General features: G+C 35.5%; 1 pseudogene; it reads left to right on the top strand.

Moving 5' to 3' along the window:
• Positions 1–2,889: 2,889 nt before the first annotated feature.
• LOC122034592 lies at positions 2,890–19,740 on the top strand (annotated as a pseudogene).
• Positions 19,741–20,096: the final 356 nt, after the last annotated feature.

The raw sequence follows: 20,096 nt of genomic DNA, 5'->3' as shown, positions 1-20,096 counted from the left end.
GATCATGTGATGTGTCTGAGTCAATATATGACTTTTTGTCAAATCATGATGTCAAAAGATGAATACGTTATCCCTAGTGCCTCCGTCAATCCGTCCTAGGACCAATACAGAGGAGATAAATCACGGACGACTACTAATCTTTGGAATCGTGACTAGTAGATAAGGGAGATATTTATCTTGACTTTGATGAGATTCGAACCTTAGACCTTATGATAATAATATTTCATATGCTAACCACTAAATCGTTCTGAATAAACTTTTACCAAATCATGCAAAGCTTGAAAGTATACTCACGCATCTAGGATTTGATTTCCAATAAGACAATATTACATTAGCGGTGCTCGAACTACTGGGTCCGCTGAGCTACCATGTGGAGTCATTGTGCTTTTGAATTTATCGATGGACGAACTAGGAAAAGACCATTCACTGCTAAGATTAATGGATAAAGGTTACCCAGATTTTTTTTTTAAAAAAACCTACTAACAATGTGATGTACACATTGCTGGTTTGCTGTGGAGAATGGTGTTGGACAAACATGAATATACTCCATCAAGAACCAGTCCATTTTTTTCTTGAATATTTTTATTCATACCAAAGCCAACCAACACAACTTCTGATTTTGAACTGCAGGACTGCTCATCATGAAAGCTGGTCCATTTAACAAATGCCATCATGATGGTGAGAATGACAACATCTTGGATCATGCAAATCCAAGCACTATCTCCACTGTGCTCGTCAGTGGACGGCCGGTCCCCCTTCCGTTTTGTATATCAAGATAAGAGTCCTCGAGTACACCACAAGGTCAGAGTCAACCCCAAAAAGTATTGGCACCTCATGGGAAGGAAAGGGGACACAACGGATGCTCCTCACCTCAGTCAGCTGCAGTGGCTTAGGCCTCATGATGGTGGCTACAATGATCTTGTTATATACAGCAGCTGGCCCTGCCACTCATCCTTGCGCCTCTTGGAACTTTTGTTCCACGACAGGCCAAATTGAGTTGCTGAAACATCTTGTTTGCACTTGAAAGTTACTCGATATCTGAATTTTAATTTGGGTTTAGCAAGGGAGAATTGTTACAAATGATGAAGAAAGAGTGTTTGATCTTCATGGAATCTTAAGGAGCACACAAAAAGATGCACAATATCTTGGCATTTTCTTCGACATCTCTCACGTGCCCCGGCATGCTGCTGCTACGTACGAAGAATAAATATATTGTAATATAAATGAATGAATGGTTAACAGAGATTGTACACTGGACCGCCAACCATCTGCAAGATTAGCAGTGTGCAAATGACAGTTTAGCATGTTAATATTATGTTTCGTAATTTTTCTACAAATAGATTATTTTTTAGCAAATAAATAAAGTCTAATATGGCCAGATATTGTCTCTCTTTTTCCTCTGTTCATGTTGGCTTCGATGTCCTCACAGGTATCTAATTAGTTAGAGGTTAATAATTTTACTATAATAAAATAAGAATTTTCAATTGATGCATATTCTCATATAAAAAGATCCCTCTTATTATTTAGTTATTTGATAGTCAACTATAAACTATAAGCGAATTGTATTTTGTCACTTGACGATTAATTATAAATTAATTTTATAATTTATTTCTCTCTATTTAATTTAGGAATAGACTACGAAAGTATTTGAAATGAATGTATCACCTACTATATTGGCTTCGATTATATCATAATTATAGATAGACATCCAACTAATTATGAGTTAAACATAGGAAAAATAAAAATTTGGTGGGGGCAATCGGCAACAGGTCCCCCACGTTGATGTCTAAAATCATCTTATTCACAGGAAAAATTTAGTTGTGTTGCATTAGCTATTTTTTTGAATTTTTTTTTTAATTTTTGAGCCACATCATCTTATCAATTTCTTATAAATTGATTATCTTTACATACCTTATTCAATATTATTACCTGTTATTATGCATATTAAATTTTAAATTAGTCGGTCAATTATATAAATAAGATAAATTTATATTTTAATAGTTATGAAACCTAACTAGTATAGTTATGACAATTACAATTTATGGTTACTTGTTACAATATGAATAATATTGAATAAGACAAGTTTATATTATAGTTCATATAAAATTGTAATTATTATAATATAAATATTAGATGAATAAATCAAGTCTCTATTATAATAATAACTATGAAATGATGATGATAAATAATACACAGTAGCTGTTTCAATTGAATATTATTGAACAAATTAAGTCCACATAATCATTTTAGTCTCAGGGCATTCACAGTGGTTAGAACTCATAGAGAGCTTTTTCGTTACCACGTCTGTGCCACATCAAAAGTTAAAAACCTCATATCTCTTTTCACTATCAAAAAAACCTCTCAATTTCTTCATGGGTTTCACATTCATGATTTCATATTCTTTAAACCTTTAAATCATATATATATATTTTCCTGATTTAAAAATAATTTCTAATTTAAAAAAATAAAAAAATGATGAAGAAACGGTTCTATATAGATGAAACCACTTCTTGACAATAGAGAAAAAGCTCCCTCCCACTATGGGAGGGAGCTTCTTCTATTTTACCATGTCATAGTGAGAATTTTAAAAGAGCTCTTACTGTGGATGTTTTTAAACTTAAAATCGACTTAATACTTTATTTGAGGATAATTACATAATTTTACAAGCGTCCAGAACATGAGAAAAATATTGCATTTTATCTCTGTTTGGTGTCTGATCCCATCTCCTCTCCCTCCACATGAAAGAACAAGTTGATTATTTTTTGTCACATCAGTTGTCAGGAAAGACATGCATGAAAGAAACATAGCCTTGTTCTGATTCTTTTTCCTCTTGAATTACCATCCCCATGTCAGGGTGGTCTCTTCCTGTATTTACATATTTTGTTCCTATTGTATTAATAGCACTCCCTTGTCAGTCCCAACAGATGATGAGATAATGATGCAGCATCAAACCATTAACAAATATGCTTCGCATCACCATGTATGATGTGGGTTGAGCAGTGGAGAGAGAGAGGAGGCTGAGAAGCTAAGAAAAGAACAAAAACAGTGCACCGAAGAGAGAGAGAGAGAGGCTTTTATTATTTTTATTATTATTGCAGTTCCATTGTTGAAGGTCTGTTCATTTTAGCTTGTTTGATGGTTTCAGGCTAGATTGAGGAAGAACAAAGGTAGTCTTTCTGGGATCATTCTATTATTGGACCTTTTTTGTGTAGTGGTGTGATTTAGGGGTTGGGCAGGGATAAGGGGTGTTCGAGAGAAGCAAAGAAGAATAAAGCAGGAACCGTCTTTTTCCTGTATCTTCTTCCTCTGATGAAATCCATGTGCCTTCTGGGCTTCTCCTTGAGTGGCTTCTCGAAAAGGTGTGGTCTTGATGGATCCCTGGGCTGGATGCAGTGAAGGCAGAGGCAAATTGGGAATAGTGAGTAGCTGAAAAAGAGTAGGAGGAGGGAGCTGCCATGTCATGTGGAACTGCTTGACATGAGAGCGTCAGTGCCCTCCTCACTTTGGATCTGGTTTCGTTTTGTGGCCAGACATGTGGGATGTGTTCCAAGATCTTGTCTTTGACCTGAAGGTTGCGAAGGACACAAGAAGAGGAAGATCTTGCCTCCTGCCCTTGTGCTTCTCCGAAAGACTGGCTGCGTTCGTCTCACTGTCTCATCTCGAAAACCTTCTTCTGGAAAGTTCGCATCTTGACTGGGTGGCTGTTTGGCTTTGTCCTTCAATACCATTCTGCAACTTCCTCTGCCATTTTTGAAGTTTCGTGAGGCGAATCCTTTGAAGGATGGCCAAGAAAAGGGTCGCCTTTGCTGGTGACCGGTGCAGCAAGAGTTTTGTAAGGTCGAGAAACGTGTTGATGGTTCTATCTGTTCTCTGTTGCGTCAGTTGCTCGATGTGGTTATTATGGAAGCCGGGGAACTCCGGGATTTTGGAGAAGTTTAGGGATTTGCGAAATCCAATAAAGAAGATGCTGTTCGATCGATTCAACTCCAGCTCAGATCAACTGCGGGCCTTGGCTTTGCTGATCTCCTCACTGGATCAGGTACACTCTGCCTTTTGTTATTTTGCTCACCATTGGTCAGTGATGCTGTGTTTGCTTGGAGGAAAGGAAATAGGAGGGGAATGAAAAGTTTACTTGTTTCAGTCTATTCCATTCATCTTGTTTACTTGTAGGCATGGAAGGAAAGAAATATATTACTTATTCGTGTGTTTGTTAGATGCTTATCTGATATGTGCAAATCAAAGAACTTACATATGTCCCTCCATGAAAAGCTTCTATTGCTGCTGAGAAAGTTTAATTAGTATTTTGTAGATTATTCATCATTTGAATCTGTGGAACTATTTTGATAACCTTTGATGTTGATGGCTTGATTTATTTTTAAGAGTTAACTGCAGTAGCACAAACTGGACTAAGTACCATACTCTATACTAAGTGTTTTGGTTAACTTTTTACTCAGTGATGATAATGTTCTTCAAATCCAGATTTGGGAGTACATTGCGATATAAAATTTATTATAGTAAGGTCTTGGTTGACTAGGATGAACTGGAGGCATGGCATGAGCTTCATATTTGACTTGGCTTTAGGTTCACATGTTTAATCTGTTAATTACCATTTCAGATATGAACTTGAAAATTTTCAGATCACTTTGATTTATTTCATTTTATCACTTTAGGTGAACGCAAAACCGATGTTATTTGGATCAATAGGGCAGAACAGGTCAACTAGGGGATGCAAACTACTATACAATGGGTATCCTTGCACTTTTAAAATTGTTGTTAAGGGAAAGAAAAATTCTATTGAATCTTTTAAAGATATATATTACATAGGTGTATATAGGATTCATGATAAAACCTTGAACCTAGGAATACCAATGTGAGACTCAATGCACAACACCTACTGACTCCATTAAAGCCCCTCGAGCTAGAGCATAGATAGTATCTATTTTTAGTTTGATAAATAAAGTTGAGAAATTTTCATAAGGGGAGCATAGATTAGACACGATAGTAATGAAACTCAAAAGATGGGAAAATGAAACTTTGAAAGGAACATACAAATGATGATCCTTGTATCTCAGATTAGACTGTCGACAAAGAGAGCTGAAATACGGACGTCTCAAGAACAAATTTTTCGAGTGGGCTTCTCCTGAAGCGACATATACAGTAGCATGCAGCAGACTACAATATGTGCTGGAAGAAGGAAGAAGGGGAACAGGAACTTCTCTTGAAGTGACCTGGAGAAGGTGAGTTCCACACTGCTACTGTTGTTCGTTTACAGTATATTGATGGAGACAAAAGAGATGTGGATGCATGAGTCAGCTCAGATCTAAGATGTGCAGGAAATTCTATAGCAATTAGATGATGGAGGCAAAGATTCAACTAGAAATCTATTTGAGGTGAACTAATCCATCCGCTATGCTGTTGGAACAAGCTACCAAATCAGATTCCAGATATGAACAACCAAAATAGAGTGATGTGGAGCTGAATTTTTTGAAGCAAAGATATATCAGTTGCCTTCTTCTTGAAAACAAGGGTATTTACTTATCGTCCAAAGAGAACTGTGTAGAGATGCGAGGGAGGAACAATGAGTGAGCTAGGGGAAGGTGATGAACCAAGGAAAAGGAGTTCACGTGGGGGACAAGTCTAGCAACCCTTCCTTAGGATCAGTCTACACTAGAGGATGGAAACTAATTCTGCGGACAATTTTTAAGGTAGTTTTTTCCCACTCCCTTATTTACCTTAGTGAAATTGGCCAGAAGAAGGAACCGATTAATGTTTCCCTTATTTACCTTTGAGATTGATTCCTAGTGGAGTGGTACTAAAATTAATCCTATTTTGAAAAATCAAGCAACAAGAGTACAAATGAACGGACATATTATATTTATTTGACTGTTAAATGAAAAGATCCTGAGTTTCTTCATCAAGGGAAAGACTTGATGTTTTTGCATCAACTTTCTCTCATTGACTTTGATACTGAAACACATATTACTTGGTAAATATGCCTTTGTGTATTATAATATGTTTGAGATCACTCTGTAATCCGTCAGACTGCATGATGCCAGATTTTTCCGTTGACCTATTGATGTTATGAAAATTTTGATTAATTTTATTTTGGCATTTCTGAACTCCATTTGTAGTTATCAAAAGGAGTGTGCCTTTAGGAAACTATTTCATTTAGCAACTTGTAGCACAATTCCATTTGGATCAATATTTATCAGTTTTTATATATTTATTATGACGAGAAGTAGATCCTAGTATTGCCTTATTTATCAGTAAGCAAATGCCAATGCGTTTTTTGATGTATCAAGCTGGAAAATTGAAAAAGGAAAACCCCAGCAAAACCCAGTTGAACCGGAAACCAGTAGAATCGATATGTTGAATCTGAGAAAGAAATACTGCATTTCGAGGTAACCTAAAACTCTAACATGAAGTTAAACCCACGACATAATGGTCATAGTTTAGAACATTGACAACGCGTTTTTTAATAATTTTAATAATTTGCAGTACACATGAATTTGAATATATTGTTTATATCATTTATTTAATTGTAAGTTCTAATTTTTTATGTTTAATAATGTGTGATAGTTTTTTATTAATTAATATAAATATTTTACTTGTAAAAAATTTATTCATATTTATAATATCAATTTCCACTCAAACAATTGAATCAAACAGGTAGTGCTGCCAATTCAATATTTGGTTTGGTTTTGTGAACATTGCCTAAAAGGGTTACTCGAGGACAAACTCTAGGACATGCTGCTGAGAAACAAAACCAATGTATAGGTGTAAACTTTGCAAATTGATCAAAGTACATAGTTATCTACCTTAATTAGCTAGATAGTCAAATTTTGGTAATTCAAGCAGTCCTTTTGATTGTGTCCTCAATTATTTCCAATGTATGGAAATCTATCGACAGGCAAGCTTACCTAATTTATAACAGAACAAGTTAGATAACAACTCGATAAAAGCATAAGAATTTTGAGTTCATTGATATTGTTTACATCTATACAGTAGATTTACGAAGATGAGAAATCCAAAAATACTATTCATGAGAATTATATAATCTCAGGTTGTTTGATAAGTCATATTCGGAATGGTTAAGAGGAAGCTTTTATAAGAAATAATATGATTTCTGCAAGAGAACATTTGTTTCCATCTAGCTTCCTATTTTAGAAAATTCACAGTGTGTATTTGCTCAGGAATACAGTCATATTGCTAAGATGGATTCTTCTCCTGATCTTCATTTTCATATTTTGTCATAGGGAAGATTCTTTGAGTGCATGAACAAATCTGTATCTGATGCAAAGCTAGGCAGTAAGCTGCTGCAAACATTAATAGCACTAAATTCAGAAATGGACCATACCCAAGGCCAGCAGGACCTGATAGGGAGAAACATATTCTTTGGTGGGAGGTGTTCAATTCAAATTGGTTGCATAAACTCTACAGAATCATCTCTGTCATATATCACCCCCCAAAAAATTATGCCTTCAACAACCTTAGGTGCAACATCTCAAAAGGTTTGCAAACTGTTTTGTAATTTCACTCAGAACATAAAATTTTGCATACTTGTTTTGTGATCATATATAAATTTCTAAGAAACATGCAAAATGTGGGAGATTTTTTTCCTTTTTTTCTTACGTTTTGACCTTGAAGCAGAGGGAGAATTTACATTGTGCCTATTGGCCCAATTAAGATTCATCAAGCAGTCCAGTATTCTCAAGGATAATGACCTATCTACCTTAGCATATTAAGGATAATTTCCCCACCAGGCCTACATTATACATTGTGCACATTGGCCCAATTATATAAATTTCTAAGAAACATGCAAAATGTGGGAGATTTTTTCCCTTTTTTTCTTATGTTTTTACCTTGAAGTAGATGGAGAATTTACATTGTGCCCATTGGCCCAATTAAGATTAAGCAGTCCAATATTCTCAAGGATAATGACCTATCTACCTTAGCATATTAAGGATAATTTCCCCCACCTGGCCTATATTATACAATGTATAACTAAAAAGCGTTCCATCAACCTATGTTCTACGACTGTGAATATTTTTTGCCTTTTGTTTTCTCCATAACATTTTCCTTCCAGAAATAATAAATACTTAAGTTAGTGGCTAGACAAGATGAATAGATAAAGAAGATGCAAAGGATGGGATGGTAGCCATATAGCATGCTATGGAATTTGCACCTTTTGTCTCTCGATGCCTTAACTAATTTCAATGAGAATAGAGTATTATGCTGTCGAATGTAGTCTAAGGCTAAATTTAGCACTATTCTTCCCAAATATAACAATATGAGCATCAAATTATATTTGATCATATTTTTTATTATGAAATATTTGTAATAATTCTTGTTACATTATTTGCAGCAAATTATCGTTTATTATTAAGAATTATTAGGGAGAAGCTTGACACAATGGTAAAGTTGTTGTTTGATCTGGTGATGTGGTCTGATCCTTCTCCAAGACCTCGCATTTGGGGGGAGTTTCATGCATGGAATTGCCTTTTATTAAAAATTATTAAGAAATGATGATTAGTAAAATATTTTATAAAAATAATACTAAAAATGCATGAACAATTTAATCAATTATTGAAATAGTTAGATATAAAACAAACATTTATAAAGGAACAAATAGATTAATTAATAGTTAAAAACTATTTTTATTTTTAATATAAAATATTTATAGGATCATATGGCATCATCATTGATATAGAATGATCAAATTGACTGAAACAAATCAGTAAAATCAATTTTTAGGTTATTTTGAAATATATTGTTCAAGCATGATGCCTTCTAGCTTCAGAGGTCACTTTCCCAAGTTGATAATTGAAAAGATGTTCCACTTTGATTGAAATATATTCTCCATTGAATCTTTTCAATTTAACTAACAACACCATAAAGTTCTCAAAACATTTTTCTCAAACTAGTTTATTTTTGTACCATTGAGCTCTGAATGGTCATTGCCATACAATTTAGACTTTTTTGTTAAACAGACAAATTTTAAGGACATTTACTATCCAATCTGTTTCCTTCTTGTGTAGGACTCCAAAACTATGCCATATGAGAGAGAATTGGCAAAATCTTCACTGGATCAAGTGAGAGTATTTTCTAGAACTTTGTATAGCATACGTTCTCAGCTTGTAGTGGCCATAGGTTTCTTCTCTGGGGGATTTGCTTTTGGAGTATTTACAAAGTCCTCAAATAAACAATTTCAGTTGCAAAAGCATTATAGATCACGCAGATGGAACAAGAATTTCCTGATTCTAGGCATCCTACTTGGCCTTTCAATCTCCTTGTGGATATTTGTTAATATGAATGCAACAATTACTGAGAGAATGAAAGAGACTCTTGTTAGCATGTGCGATGAGAGAGCTCGGATGCTGCAGGATCAGTTTAATGTGAGCATGAATCATGTACATGCTTTAGCCATTCTAGTCTCAACTTTCCATCATGGGAAGCAACCTTCTGCAATTGATCAGGTATTTAGACATCACAGGTGTCATGCTTAAGTTTTAGTTGTTAATTGCTATTGTAAAATGAAACTTGCTATTGAATTCATTATCTTTGTCCCATTTGCATGTTGTGCAGTTTTCTTGTCCATGTTTCTTTTGGAATCAACAATCAACTGACCTTATGCTTGAAAATTATATATATAATTTTTGAAGAACATCCTTTCTCTAGTTATGTGTATACTTTGGCATGATAGTTAGCTTTCGTGAGACCTATTGAGACTTTTCTGAAGTACATGATTTAGAGAGTTCATGTTCTGACATACATCCTCCTACATGAAAGCGATACATAGATCCAGCAGCATAGTTAAGAAAATTAAGTATTTCACTACGTAACCTCATTAACATGCTTATGCAGCAAATATTTGCAGAGTACACTGGAAGAACTGCATTTGAGAGGCCATTGATGAGTGGTGTTGCTTATGCTTTAAGAGTATTACATGCAGAGAGGGAGGAGTTTGAGAAGAAGCATGGATGGAGGATCAAAAAGATGGAGACTGAAGATCAATCCCTGGTTAAGGATGACTACAACCCTGAGGAGCTTGACCCCTCTCCTGTTCAAGATGAATATGCACCAGTTATATTATCACAAGAGACAGTATCACACATAGTATCAATTGATATGATGTCTGGCAAGGTGACTTCCTAAGACCATTGCATTGTTGTCATATTGAATATCCAGTTTCATCTGGTATTTTATGTCTTCCATTGCCATTATATGATAATTTGTTTTTTCTTAACATATTCATGAATATGAATTCCTAATCAACTGTTATAAGCATTAGTTGCATCATCTTAAAGTCACAAGATCAATGCTTTCTTTCATCAAGGTTTAATGTTATAGTTCGGCATGTTTCACATGAGCAGAATCTGGTTCTGGTTTGCTATCTTCTTTCTGCCTTTGCTTGCTCAAGTACATCATATGTTGGATACATATGGCTGGTGATGCAAGATAAGCTTGAGTACATGCACTTGGTAATTTGTTCTTTTTGTTATATTTAAGAATTGCTGTGGTCAATTCACATTGTCTTAATGCCCTGTACTAAAGAACTAAGGAAATAGCAAAACTGCAGCAACTATGTGTTCTTGTTGTTACAATAGGACATATTATTAAAAATAATTAGCATGTTGTAGTCATGCATGATTAAATAGAACGTAGGTAAAGGAATCAAGGTATGTTGGTATGATTAAGTAAAGCAGACAAAGTAGAGTGAAAAACTAAGAAATGCAGTAGTAGGATTTCTCCTTTACAGTGAAAATCATAAAACAGATATGAAAAATACTATTTGTAAAATAAAGAAAAACATCCAAAAAGTTAGTGTATTGATACAGTTTCTTAATTTTATTTTTAGCAGTGTTTTAGATACTACTCTGCACTGAGCTCAACTGTATTTATTACTTGGACCTTGTCTGGTGCACCATGGTGTACCTGTTGAAGTTGTCAAAATCCATTCTTGTCCTTTTTTATTCAATTACTCGTCTTCTTTATATATATTTCCTCATCTATCTTATAGCCTTCACTCATTCACATCACCAGCCTTCTTCTCTTCTTCTTCTTCTTCAATCCTTAATCTCTTACCATCTCGAATCTGTTAAACCCCTACCTCTAATTGTTACCATAATGTAGGATCCTCCCACTTCTTGGCCTCATAAGGCTTCTGTCCCCTTCCTCCCTCAGGCAAGCACTCTCAATTTGCCTCTTCTTGGTGACAACCAGTAGTGGATATTTCAATGTTGGTGCATAAGTCAACAATCTTGGTTTAACCAGCCAAACCTCCTAACTAGCATCAAGCATGGACTGAGACCTGAAACGTTTCAGTGTTGAATCTTTTAAAACAACTTGAAAGCATAAACCTTAAATAGCATATTCTTTTTAGTAATGCTACTTCTATATTTCATTATTATATAATTGATTGTTATAGTTGCTAACCCAAACCTCATATCTTGTGCTTGTTAAACAATTATGGAGTTTGTTAATGTGTAAATGGAGCAACAAAGAACTTGAGTTTATGATATACAGAATATGTTGAATGTTGCTTTATATCAATGAATTAATGATGAACAATGTTGCATTATCGAGTTAATATTTTTTTCTTTTAATATATACAAAATATGTTGAATGTTGCTTTATATCAATGAATTAATCATGAACGATGTTGCTTTATTGAGTTAATATTTTTCTTTTATTTTTAACAGCAAGACCGTGAGAATATACTACGAGCAAGGGCTAGTGGGAAGGGTGTCTTGACTTCTCCTTTCAATCTTTTGAAGTCCAATCATCTTGGTGTGGTGCTTACTTTTGCAGTGTACAACACTAGCCTGCCTCCAAATGCTACACCAGAAGAACGTATTAGTGCCACTGTAGGGTATGTTGTGTCAGTTATTTGCTTTTGAAAATCAGCAAAATGCTCTTTTTTCTTCCTACTCTAGTTTTGGATTTCTAAAAATATTTTTCTCAAGCAGATATCTTGGTTCATCCTTTGATGTCCCATCTTTGGTGGATAAACTTCTTCATCAGCTCGCCAGCAAGCAAACCATTGTTGTTAATTTATATGACACAACAAATGTTTCTGCACCAATTAGGATGTATGGTCCTGATGCTGCTGGCGTTGGCGAGACGTATATTAGCAATGTTGATTTTGGGGACCCCACCCGTAAGCATGAAATGCATTGCAGGTACCTATCCTAATATAAAGTAATATTATCATTATTGTTAGAGAAAACTATTGGTCTCTTAAACGAAAAAGTTGTTCCATTCTAGATTCAAGCACAAGCGTCCACTGCCTTGGTCAGCAATAGCAATGTCTGTAGGGGTTGCTGTAATTGTTCTCCTTGTGGGATATATATTTCATGCCACTCTAAACCGTATTGAGGAGGTGGAATATGATTATCGTCAAATGAGAGAGCTGAAAGTCCAAGCAGAAGCTGCTGATGTGGCAAAATCTCAGGTGTCTTAATTCTCTATAACTTAATATGTATTGTGATAAATCTATTATGTGTGGATCAGTTGTGGTGTCGCTCTTAGAATTTTTTTCGTTTCGTGTAATAGTTGCTTTATTTTTATCCTCGAACTGATGTATCATACTTTTTCATTGTAGTTTCTGGCAACAGTTTCACATGAAATCAGGACTCCAATGAATGGTGTCTTAGGTTTGTGACACTTTTGAAACCCTAACATCATTCATTCTATTCTTATGGTCTTTGCAGTTCGTTTTTGTTTATCAGGAACTGCATCTAGAAGAAAATGCCATTAAGAATTTCTTCCCTTCAAATTAGGTATGCTACAGATGCTGATGGACACAGAACTTGATCCAACCCAGAAAGATTTTGCAATGACTGCTCAATCAAGCGGAAAGGCTCTAATAGCTATAATAAATGAGGTCCTTGATCTGGCTAAGATAGAATCTGGCAGACTTGAGCTAGAGGCTGTTCCTTTTGATCCTCGTGATGTTCTGGATAATATATTATCTCTATTTTCTGACAAGTCTCAAGCTAAAGGCATAGAGGTATCAATTCTCAACAGATTCTGATAACATTAAATGTTTTCGCACCCTTTAGTACTTCTGATTGCCACCCCTTTTGTGACTTCTGTTTCTTATCCCGTTGCTTATTATCCTTGTGGTGACCAGATGGCTGTGTATGTATCTGAACAAGTTCCAGAGATTTTGATTGGAGACCCTGGACGGTTCAGGCAGATTATTACAAATCTTGTTGGAAACTCAGTGAAGGTTAATCCCTTTCTCCAACTGCTTCTATTACATGAGTATTTATTACAGATAAGTACATCTATTTTGGAGGTTTTTGACAATCAAGAGCATGGATCATTAATATTTGTATAGTTACACGCCTTATACTGATTTAAGTAAATCAGCCTATAGTGTATGCCAGAATCAGGCATTTTACTGAGCAGTATTGCCTAGTACCTGATGATCTAGCTCATACTTGTTATAATGGAATGATAGAAAACTAGAGATTCTGTTATTAGTTAGAGTTATCAAAGAAAATGTGTTTCTTACATGCACCCAGTTATTAAGCAGCTATTTCATCATGCCATTTCCTTTGTTTGTGAGCTTATTTGTGCATAGACAAGTGGATCATTATTCTCTATCACAATCAAAATAGTTGGAAGACTTGTTGTTGTTTCTGCCAACCAAAAACATTCCATACCTTATATGGAGAAGTTGATCTTCCCTTCTATCCTAGACAGAGCCTAACTAGTGTTTCCTTAATGAAGTGCTTGTGGATCCTAATTCTCGTCATTAAACAAGCGTAATCTATTGTGTGATTTGTTTGTATTAGCCCTAGTACCAATTATGAGATAATTGATAAAACATTTTTTTAATCATATTTTATTAATTAATAAAAAGACAAAATTGGTTATTATATTTACTTCAGTTCAGTGCTGAATAAATAATGATAATAATGTCCTAGGATAGTAGGTTCTAGTCTACAACATATCAATTGGTTGAATTGATAGTAAGATATTGTAGATATATAGAACGCTGCCCTTAACTATTCCTAATCAAGCATTAATATACAAGGACAATAGTAACACGTTGAGATTGGATTAAGTTGATGACTTAATTTCACAAGTCATGGAATATGAGATATGGTGACACATGTATATAGAAATATATCTATGAATGACCGCATGAGAATATTTTATGGATCGGTTTATATGAGTGTCATAAACATTCTCATGTGGTGAATAGTCCTGACATGGACCACCGTCTGAATACGCTTATAAACGCCATTTGTGGACTATAGTTGTCAGTATGGCGCAGTTACGCGGAGGAATGTGATGATGATGAGATGAGATCTATCCCTATGATTTTCGTGAGTGCCATGATGCATGTGATGAGTCAATATGCGATATTGAGCTTGATTGGTACTTTATAATTGAAGAAATACAAAGATTGATAAGAGGATGACACGGTCTATGCCTCATTGATCAATCTAGATATCAAGGATAGAAGGATTGAGTCATACAAGATAATAGACACGAAAAACGTTAAGTTGGATCTCAACATTCTCGTCACTTGAGTAGTAGTGATGTCTTGCTAGATGTCACTCATTGTTTAGGTATCTAAAATAGTTTTAGAGACATTGCCAACGTTACAAGAACCTATTGGGTCACACACAAAGAACAAGTTGTTTTGGAGATAAGTTCATATGATGGATCATTGGATTAAGTCTAATTCAAATTGGACTCATTGAGTTAGACTCAATTGGATCCAACTATTAGATTGAATTGAGTCCAATTCGAATTGGACTCATTGAGTCAATTCGGATTGATGATTAATGAATTAGACTCATTGAGTGATTTGATGAATTTGAATTCATGAATGAAGAGGAGTGTTCAATTTAGAATTGATCATGCATTGGATGAAGAGTGGTCAATTTTGAATTGCTCATGCATTGATGCACTGGATGAAGACAAACATTAATGTCAATTAAGGCAATTGACATTAAGGCATTTTCATGAATGAGTACAAAGGGCTTTTGATTCATTTCATGAGTATGTGAATGTGTTCTTGCTCTTCTTCTTCTCTCCTCTCTTCACTTGGCCGAAACTCAACAAAGTGGTTGCTAGCACAACGTTTGGTTGATTTTTTTTCTCCACTTCTTGAGTTCATGACGACGAACGGAAGACTTGTTCGTGTGGATACCGAAAGAGGCGCGAACACTTGATCGTGCTGAGATTCAAGCTGTCGGGAGTTCGTGTTTATGCAACAAAGATAACTCCCTTTAACATAACTTAGTATATGGTTTTCCTTCGCATGGATCTTCCGGAAAGGAACTAGTTATTTTCCGCTGCGCTTTCTGCGTGTTAAGCACTCTAGTTCCTTACATGATCAATCTACATGTGTTGCCGCCAACATCCTGCATCTCCACCACAAGGAATCAGTGTCCTTTTTGCTCAGCATGGGCAGCTTGGTGCAAGCCCTACAAGCAGCCGCCAATGAGTTAGCAGCAAACTTCTTTGTTCAATCAACATGAGTGCTGCCACAACATCTAATGGACAAGATGGTTGCTCTCCGTGAGCGTGCTCCAACCGTTGCCTATGCAACCTAACCCCCTTTCTCAGCATGAGGGTAACAAATGGGCTTTGCATGCAGCCAGTGCTCCATGCTCTTTCCACATAAGTAGTTGGCAGGTCAACACCCCTTTCGCTTAGCCCAAGAGTCGACACCGCCCCTTTCCAAATGGTGGATGGCCAGTAGCTGACTTTGTAGTTGCAATAGCCATGGTGGATGCCGCTGATGCAGATCAAGAGGTTGCAATCTCCCCCTTTTTATAACACAGTTTTTTTTTTTTTTGGTGTGTTAATGGGGATGAGGAAAACTTTGTACATGTTAGGTTTTTAAAAAACTTCATGAAAAAGTAATGACAAGTTGATTGAACCTGACATGGATGATAAATTTTAGACTGTAAACTTGTTCTAAATCTTTGCATGGAGACTCTAATATCACATGTCAGAACATGTTCTGCCGAGGATACACATGCAAGATGTAGAACAAGAAAATACAACAACCAATAACAACTAAGTCTTATCCCAGTGGGTGGGGTTAACTAATCTAGAACAAGAAAGATAAAAAATAATAAATAAATAACTATGCCTTTGTTCTGCATTTCATGAACCCAGTTTAGGTCTTCCAATTCCTCTTTGGTTATAATAGTCTTCCACAGGCCCGGGCAAATAATGCGAGAGGGAAGAGGAGGCTTAGCCTTCTTTTTTAGATGCAAAACCCTAAAAAAATAACTTCCATGGAGAGTTATCAGAGTTTTCTACCTACATAAGCCATCCATCATGATGAGGTGATGCCTTACCTCAAGGAATCACATTGTACGGATTAACATTTTGGGTTCAACTAATCTAGCCTAGTCAATTAAAAACCAGAATCATTTATTGACTAATATTAGTCCACAATTAGAAAGAAATTCCAACATAATTATCTGCAATAAGGTCAAAAGTAGCCGTGGAGAAGCTATTTACATTTTTTGCCTTATATAAATATTGTATTATTGCAATGATTATACTTCTTATTTATAAGGGTTACAGCTTTCTTAGTAGTGTATAAACCTTTGATGTTATTTTCATCTCCAGGAAGTTGTTTAATCTTGCTAGTTATAACTCTGAGGAAGCAGATAAGTTTTCTCTCATAGCTAATTACAGATAGAATACTTTTTCTTTTCAGTTCACAGAAGCAGGACATATATTTGTTTCAGTATATCTCATTGAAGAAATAAAGAATAAGGAAGGCGACCTCTGTGAGACACTAAGTGGATTTCAGGTAGTTGATAAGCAAGAAATCTTGGAGAATTTCACATTGTTGAAATCTTCAACTGGAGGTAATAATGGTATCAACTTGATTGTGAGTGTTGAAGACACTGGTGTGGGGATACCTCAAGATGTTCAGTGTCGTATTTTTACACCATTTATGCAAGCTGACAGTTCAACTTCAAGGATGTATGGAGGGACTGGAATTGGCCTGAGCATTAGCAAATGCTTGGTCAATCTTATGGGAGGTGAAATTGGCTTTGTTAGTATGCCAGGGATTGGCAGTACATTTGCTTTCACTGCTGTATTCAGGGAAGGATGCAAAAGTTCAGGCAACATAAAGAGGCATTATTTTGACTCAACTCTATCAAATGTTCAAGGCATTAGTAGAATCAAGATTTTGAAGTCCAAAACACTACCTATCATTATCTTTTCAATTAATATAAGAAATGATAAGATACACTCCAATTTTTACATTGCAATCTTTCAGGTTATTTTATGTTGAGAACCTGTAATTTCTGAAAGACAGAACCAAATTATGTTTAAGTGTAAACATAACCCTGTGCAATGCTTGTAATGCATGTAATCTTTGGTGTGCAGTGGGAGAAATCATATAGACATGGTTCTTGTTGATAAAGATGCTTGGGGTGAGGGTTCAGGCAAATCATTTCCTCGTCTATTTTCAGAATGCCAACAAAATGGTACATTGATGCCCCAAGAACATCAACCAAAGATGTTTTTGATAGCAACTTCCCTAACCTCTGCAGAGGTTTCTGACCTAAAGTCAGCAGGCTACGATGATAGCATACTGAAACCACTACGCTTGAGTATGATCATTGCTTGTCTTCAGAAAGCACTAGGCACTGAGCTGAAGCAGCAGCACACCAAGAGGAAACCTGTGGCACTTCAAAGTATTCTGAGGGGCAAAAACATTCTAGTCGTCGATGACAATCTAGTCAACCAAAGAGTTGCTGCTGGTACTTTAAAAAAGTTTGGTGCTAGAGTTACATGTGTAGATTCTGGGAAGGAAGCTATTAGAAGGTTACAGCCTCCTCACAATTTTGATGCTTGCTTTATGGATGTTCAGATGCCGGAGATGGATGGGTATTTTTCTTTCTCCTTTTTGTTGTTAATAAGATGCTTATCTTTCTATTTTGATTTTTATTTATGTATATTGGATTAGCCTGGTGTATGATCTGTATTTTTGTCTTTTTAAAACTATTTCATAGAGCACTATTCCCCAAAGCCAATCATCTATTCTATAAACTTATTTCTCAAGCTGCAATTCTGCTTCAGTGACCAGATACATATCTTGCAAGAATGAGTAGTATGGAGTCAAGTTAAAATTTTTCGTTGGTTATTTCCTAGTACTTGTTTTGAAATTTTACTTCTCTTGTTGATCAGTTGCTAGTTGTTTTGATTGATTGCTTTGTGCATTTTGGGATTACTTCATAACTCATGCAAATAGGAATGAGTTCAATATATATTTATGGATATATATTGCCAACTATCATTTCATTTAAGAAACTTATTAATTTTTTGTTCTCAAACTTTTAAATATCTTCTCTACTGGTAAATGGTAGTTAAATTTCTGCAGCTTCGAGGCCACACAAAAGATCCGGGACATGGAAAATAGAGTTAACGAATTGATTAAATCAGGTGATGCATCATCAGAGATTTATGGCAGTGTATCTCACCGGCCTGTACCTATATTGGCTATGACAGCCGATGTAATTCAGGCAACACATGAACATTGCCTTCGCAGTGGCATGGACGATTATGTGTCAAAGCCTTTTGAAGAACAGCAGCTCTACTCGGCCGTTGCACACTTCTTTGAGTCTGAGACAAAAGATGGAGTGCCATAAGAGTGAGAAATTTTATTGGTGTGTTCTAATGCACTAACATTTGTCAAGGCATTGAGTGCTAGAAGATAATGGCTGGCATGGGTCCACTGAGGAGTGGCACGCCGTTAGGCGTTAGCTGAAGCTTGACCAACCTCAATGTTCTTCTTGTTTGGTAAGTCATAAATCACAATCTCTCAGGAATGTTTTTAATTTCGTAAGAATTAGACAGTATATTCTCCCAGGAAAAGACCTTTTTTGTGGTCAACTGTGCCGTCAATATGCTTAGATGAAGTCACTGTATGCACAATCATATTACAGACTATCGTTGATACTTGGGTGGCATACCATAATCATATAACATGGTTACATGGTACTCTTTGTTTGATCACAAGCTTTTACAGAGATCAACATCATTTGATAAGAACCTTTTTACAGTTGGTTTGGTTGCAGAATAAAAGCTAGCACAAACTGATCATAATGTGCCGACAAAGAGTTTGGGAGAATTGGGATTCAATGAATAATTATTTCATACCCAAGAGCCTTCAGCATTAGACAAGCTTTCCATTTTCTTGATACGAGACCTTCCTGAACTACTAAACTTAGGGGCATGAAGCTAGACAAAGAGGTCACTCTTCCGGAACTTGTAATGCTGTTGCTTTAGAGTTTTGTCTCCAACTGTCAACCACATGGTTGTGCTTCAGCTATTGATTTGTGCTCCTAAATCTTTATTTATTTGTTTATTTATATCTTTCTTCTCAAATCTCACACCTTTTAGTGGCTCCTAAATCATCAATCAGAAGATTATTGCCCTCTTAAGCAATTCTCTGATCCATGTTTTTATACAGGACTAGCTAGCAGCTCTACGTTAAGAGATCATGTCCAGCACAAGCTACAAGTAAAGCAAGTGGTTTTATTTTAACCATTTCAAGTCCATGAAAGATGTTGTATTATTGCTGGAAGAAATAGGGCATTTTGGAGGTGTATATAAGTTGGCTAATGTCGACCAGTGGAATGTGTTTGTTGTATGCTCCCATGACTTTTTGACAAAAGATGTAAATTCTTTGGATCTTTGTGGTATAATAAATAAGATCATCATCTGTTCTCCCAATCTATACTTTTCTGTTGCTGAATCATTGCGATATCTTGTGTGAGTTTGATGCAGTTTTTCAGTAGAACTAAAATCAGCTGTGGAAGTTTTCTCTGAACTTGTGTAATTCTCCCTCGTCTCTTTTGATCCTATTCCATATCATTATCTTCTTTTTCTATCTAAAATAGGCAATTAATTTTCTTTATTTATTTTTTATATAAAAAAGTCTAAAATGAAATATAATTCCTCCTAAATTCAGCCATTCAAATTAGAAGTTAGTATAATTCCAATCGATTTATTCTCATTCTTTACATACAATTTTTTTTTACTTCAACTTCTTTTTAACTCCTTAATATATACCAATTTATTTAATTATT

This window comes from Zingiber officinale, chromosome 11B (genome assembly GCF_018446385.1).
Source record: "Zingiber officinale cultivar Zhangliang chromosome 11B, Zo_v1.1, whole genome shotgun sequence".
Lineage (NCBI taxonomy): Eukaryota > Viridiplantae > Streptophyta > Magnoliopsida > Zingiberales > Zingiberaceae > Zingiber > Zingiber officinale.
This window is presented reverse-complemented; position numbering and strand designations above follow the sequence as displayed.